At 37.4% G+C, this 6,117-nt stretch overlaps 1 long non-coding RNA gene across 2 annotated transcripts; it reads right to left on the bottom strand.

Moving 5' to 3' along the window:
* Positions 1–1,569: 1,569 nt before the first annotated feature.
* Positions 1,570–5,561, bottom strand: LOC127013439 (uncharacterized). Of its 2 annotated transcripts, none has more exons than XR_007766076.1 (5): positions 5,452–5,561; positions 5,048–5,097; positions 3,543–3,625; positions 3,202–3,280; positions 1,570–2,736 (listed from the first exon to the last, which is right to left on the bottom strand). It is a non-coding gene; the product is annotated as an uncharacterized LOC127013439 (long non-coding RNA). The 2 variants fall into 2 exon arrangements; XR_007766075.1 differs by having other exon boundaries at positions 3,543–3,574.
* Positions 5,562–6,117: the final 556 nt, after the last annotated feature.

Raw genomic sequence — 6,117 nt, 5'->3', positions numbered from 1 at the left:
TAACACACAAAATAGTTTATCATTTTACCTCTGGATTAACAGTAATAGGAAAAAAAAAAAAACTGTTTTCTTAGCAGAAGGAACAATCTGAGTGGGTGCATAAAAGGAAAAAAAATCAGAATTAAGAATGATTCAAAACTATCAGAGGCTGACTCAAAATCATATCCTACCAAAACTGCTCAAAAACTTATAGTTACATTGACACAAAGGATATTCACACTGCTGGTGAAGGAGGGGCTTTCTGGATGCTATGAGGATATCTTCCCTGCTCCAGGAAAGGGAAAGGTCTTGGCTAGGAGAAACTGAGACAACATATGCCAAGTATCTTGCTTTGCTATCCAGCAAGCAGTGGCTGACACTATCTGTTCCAAGCTCTCCTCTTTCTTTCATGCACACAAGTACAAACAATGATGGATTACATGGTATTTAGAATTAAACTCTGCATCTGGATTCAGATTAACCTTCTTTTCTTCCTTGCCTCTAAGCATATTTAATATTGTGAGTGGTATGGAACCAAGTGACCAACTATTAGTCAACCTATAGTGATAGGTTATTTCTTCAATGTAGTATCTTCTGGCAGCTCCTTATTTCAACTCTGTATTTCAGTTGCTTGGTTGTTTTCACATAGAAGAAGTTGCTTCACTAATCTCTTATTTGGATGTCCAGGAAGGATACTTGAGCTAAAGCTGCTATTGATTTGAATTTAAGTTTAGAAAACTGCACAGAACTAATAGAAAGGAGTGCAGCTTCTTAGATGAGAACACCTGAAGAAGAAACTAGTAATTCTTTATATATCCACCACTAGGATGCTGTTCTACTTGGTCTGTAGTAAGGACTTAATAACACTGGATAGGTAGCATCAGTTAAAATCTTCACTGAAACAATCTGCTTGCTATTTCTGGTTGTTTTAATCCAGTTAGAAACTACTTATTGCATTACCTTTGTCTTCTACAGTTAGTTTCATTACAGTGCCTATATCTGCATTTCTCTGTTTCCAATAAAAATAGCTAGCATGCTATCTGTCCTCTTAATGAGGTTCACTAGACAATATTTGTATCCCATTTTCAGTTGCATTTTAACTGTGTTAATGTTTCCATTGTTCTGGTGAAATTTTCCATGTGGGCAATGTGCCTCAGAAAACGTATTTTAGGAAGCTTAAGCCAAAAATCAGTCAGTCATGTCCAAGAATGAAAATGGGTGCAACTATTTATTTTTCTCATTTAGAAAAAAGTCTGTTCAAGTGTGTAGCTGATAGTCTTTAGCATCTCTGCACATTTGTGCAGAAAATAAAAATCTATCCAATGGAAAAATAAACAGAACCCAACAACACTAGCTCTGATATTATCATAGATTGCATCATAATGTATACACATAACAGGAGAGAATTATGATTATTTGCATAATGCAACATCACTTTTTAGATTTTTCTGGCCTTTTACTGCTTGGCTTAGCAACTTTACTGTTCTTTTGCATACTGTTTATTTCTAGTAATTACCCCTTGCTACAAAAATGGTAGGCTTTTGGGTTGGTTCGATTTGGATCGGAAATTGTGGAAAAAAATTAACAGGGTTATTCTCAGAGTAATTCATTTATTTACAGACACATACTCAAAGTCTCATTTCTCTCAACAGCAGTATAAACATGCAAAATGAATGCCCTCACAAAGGTCCCATGCCAACCTTTTCCTCCTTCAGCTAGGTACACAGTTTTATGCCTCTTCATCTCTGTTTCTTTAAAAAAAAAAAAATCCATAATCCTCCATTCTCTTTCACCTTCCACATAGTTTATTACACTGAAAAATCATTCTCTGGTTACTTTATGCTACGTATACAACCCATTCCTGAAACTGGGAGCTCATAATTTGTAGATCTTACAAATGTAAGACCTACTTTTTTGTAGACAATTTAATGTAAGCAATTTAAAAACCAGCTGGTAATTCTAAGATGTTTAGGTGAAAATGCATGAATTTTCACCGGACACACAAGAAGTCTGCTTTGAAAATAGGATCTTTTAAGATGTCTCAGGCTGAGCCTTGAAATTAACCTGTTGTTTTGAAAAAACTTGCCTGCATATAATAGCCTTCAAAGTCTTTGTTACAGTACGAATGCCAACACAGTTTTGGAAATTCAGAATGCAGGGAGTTGGAGCAGTGGAAGACCCAGAAATACTCATTATAAATCTAGAAAGGTTTCGCAGGCATCACATGCCCTCACTTTTGAGAGGGCATACATGAAGATTAACAAGAAAATATGTTTTGCCATCTCAGATGGCAGCAGGGAGCAGAATAATGGTTAAAGTGAGCATCAGATGTATTTTTGAAAGGGAAGATGAGAACTGAATAGTACTTCAGGAAGCAGAAGCAAGAGATTTAGCAACAAGGTAGAGTTTGCCAAATTCAGTTCATTCCCCTGCCCAAAGAATAAAATGGGAAATAACACTTAATACTTGAAAAATTCTAGTTTCCCTGATAAATCACATATCTAGACAAATACCCAATTAAAAGATTCATTGAAATAAAATACATCTCTCTTTTTTTCTGTTGCTCTAATATTTCATTTTATAGTCTCGATAACATTTTCAGGTATGTAGTTACTGCAGAAGGATCACACATTTAATCTAAAGTCGTAACTGAAAACTCGTCACTGGGAACCAAGGCCAGGAACACTTCTGATTGCCAGGGAGCAGGACAGAGCTTGGATTCTTGAGAGCCTCTAGCAGTATGCATAGACATCACTTCTATACAAGGGGAATAGCAAACAAAGGTTCACAGTTAGAGCCATCTTGGTAACAAGCTTTTTGTTTCCTAACCCTCTCATCACCTACCTGTCTGGATTATAAAAACGTAATCACTTCTCCATATTATTTTTCCCTGTTCATCCCTGGTGGCAATGCCTGTACAGTTTGGTAGACTGTAGGTGTAGAAGAAGGCTGAAGAACAGTATTTGGTAGGTTCCACTCTACATATGTATTTCTGCCCATAAATCATCTATGCTTCATTGCTGCATGACCACCTGATCTCAAGGCAGCTGGAACTTATGTACCACAGGCACCCTTGCTATTGTTGCTCATGATATGAGACCCCTTAAAAAGGATCATTCAGCCAACTTGTCTCAACTACATCTCCTATGTAATGTCTCTGCAAGACACCATACCTGGTCGCAGACTTGGCAGAGCACATAGATCTGTACCTAACCTACTTACAAAGCAATCCAAAGTCATGCTGTGGAATGGAACCGACCCAGGTTTTCTTCCTGACGCAGCTTGTCTCTTGCATTGAAGCCTGTAGATGCAGATAAGCAGGCTGAACGTTGCATAAGGTTCAGCCATCACACAAGTTGTTCTGGAAATTTTAACTATAACAGAGGGTGAACAAGTACAGAACGAGCACAGTGAGAATAAGAGAAGAGAAAAAACAGCAGAGAGGGAAAGAGGGAAAGATGGAAATATACATATCTTCAGATATGCAGGACCAGAATAAAAGAATGAAGAGGTATTCAAAATACATCTCTGAGTTATAACTAGACTAAGGAAAATAATAATACCTGTAGAACTTGAAGTTGTGATTTGCACAGATCTGGAGAAGTAAAGCAAACACCTGTAGTTAGATTTCAGCTCCATGCATTTCCTATGACAAGGTCAATTATAACAACCAAGTAAATTACTTCGTATGTATATTTATGGGAACATTTGACAAGAGAAAAAGAACATTAAGTCCACACTGAAATGCACATGTATACAAATCTATCTCAAATATTTCAAAGGCTGTTACAACACTATACAAACAAGCCCTGCCAAGGAACCACTACCCTAGCTAGAGCTGAGCAGCTGTGTTTTTGTTGCCACAAACAGAAGGGAGTGAACTCCTAGCAGCAGATTACCCACGTTACCTATCAATCAGTCACTTTCCATGAGTTTGAACAAAGGCACCTGATCTTGTTGTTGTTGCAGCATTGTTCCGCTCTGTCAAACTGTGCTTTCCTGACTGCTTTCAGATCCAAGAGCTATGCAACAGGGCAGTATGGAACTGCAGCAATGAGGGTATTCTTTGCAAAAATTATTTGCTTGATGTAAACAGATCTGTACTTCAAGCCGCGTACAGTACCTGTCTTTCCCCCCTCTCCCCAGAGGATTTAACCTTTTTTAATTTTATTTTCCCACTGCAGCACATTACTGAAATGCCAAAGTCTATTATTATACCTAATCCTACACACTCTCCATACAGGACATAGAATCACAGAGAAGTATTCATAACTTCAAAAACACCAGACAGCTTTTAATCCTTATTTCCTTTCTGTATGTATGTTATGACTCCATTTTTAATTACAAACTACTTATTTTCCACAAGATCCCTGCTTAAATTAGAAACTCAGAAAGGATAGCAAATGCTTCCTGGTTGACTAGTCAATATTTTGCTTCCTATTCATCACTTATTTTGTGACCTCAAACTTTATTTACTACCTGCTGTTCAGGCTCTGCTATGAAGACAGGATTATTAATTCCCTTAATAGATTTTTCTATAGCTCTCATTATTCTGGCATCCAAGTACTTCACAAAAAATAGTAATGGCTACAAAAACTCATGAGACGAAAAAATATTTATCCCATTTTACAGACATTGAACTGAGGAATAGAAAAAGTAAGATGTGTAGGACTTTGGACACCTAGAACCAGATTTTTCAGAGTAACTGATTTCAGGTAAGTACTCATATCTTTATAGAACACTACACCGTGCCTCTCCATACAGTTACTTTGAATAGTCTAATCTCCAGCCCTTGTAACTGCTCTACCATTACATAAAGACCAGCTTTATTATTCCAATAGACTTTCTTCTAATAGACAAAGTAATTGCACCAGATCATGTCTGATTCTTATGGTTATTTTCTCTGTAGGTTCTCGAGTGATTAATAAAATATCTGACCTTATGGTATAGCCTCTCACTGGAAGCACTGGTTTATGATTCACATCCTAAACTGTACTGGCCATCTACTTCCACAGACTCTGTAAACCCTAAGAGTTCCATCCTGATGGCAAGTTTTGTTGATACTAACCTTTTTCCTGAATGTTTTAGGAAACTCAATTTTAAAAATTCAAGGAGTACCTTGAGAAAGAAAAAGAAAGCAGCTTTATTAATTTGAAGTATTCACCCTTCTCTCCTAGGCCCTTGAAGAAAAGGGGGCATAAAAGAGGGAAGCTAAATATAGCATAACAATAATTCAGAAGAAACTAAGCACTGCTGCTGAACGTCAGGCAGAACTAACACACAAAACCTCCATTTATTAATGTTACTAAAAGATTCCCTTTATCCCCCAAAAGGAATAGCCAAAGACAGTTTTATATCAAGATATTCTTCCTTCCCTGCCCTCCCCATACTCCTAAAAGCAAGCATGTTTGAGAAGATGTTACATCAAGCATACTGCTGCCTCAGTGAACAAACAGAAGTCAGAGATGTCACCTGCTAGATTCTTTCACCAACTTCTCCTCTCCCTTCCTTTTACAGCTAATTTTAGTTCTTCAGTTGCAGTTAGTGTGTAGATGCCTTACATCAGGTTCATCAGACCTCACTGTCTGTAAATAAGGTATCACACTTAAGTTGTCTAAACTGTACATAATCAAGAGCTATCAGACTCAAACGCCTTCTTCAGGACAGGATAAGTCAATATCTAGGACTACATACTCATTGACTGCACACCCTAGATATCTAGGCTTCACACTTAGGACACTGAAGACAGAAGAGATGAACATGCCAACTTACTTTCAAAGCACAAGCAATCAGACCACAGGCAAGCCTAAATTATTAGCAACTATATTTCAAGCAAAAAGCCGAGCTAAAAAATGCAGACATGCTCAGAACTACAAAATGAAGCAACCCTCTTTAATCCAGGCAACTTTAGCAAAAATGAACAGCCCCTAGTTAAATTTTCACAAAGCTTTCATAGGAGATGCCATTTTGAAAGAACAGCTGTTCCTGAACATTAACCTAGTCACAAACAATTTGTTTTTCCCCACCTTTTAGGTTAACAAACCTTTTCTTCTGCTCACCAAGTCAGTCCCCTCTAGCCTCCTTAAACTAAAAGGAAGAAATACCAATAACAGTAGAGAAATCCTCCAGTCACTGCAG

Source organism: Gymnogyps californianus, chromosome 2 (genome assembly GCF_018139145.2).
Source record: "Gymnogyps californianus isolate 813 chromosome 2, ASM1813914v2, whole genome shotgun sequence".
NCBI lineage: Eukaryota > Metazoa > Chordata > Aves > Accipitriformes > Cathartidae > Gymnogyps > Gymnogyps californianus.
Note: the sequence above shows the minus strand (reverse complement) of the source record. Positions and strands in the feature narration are given on the sequence as shown.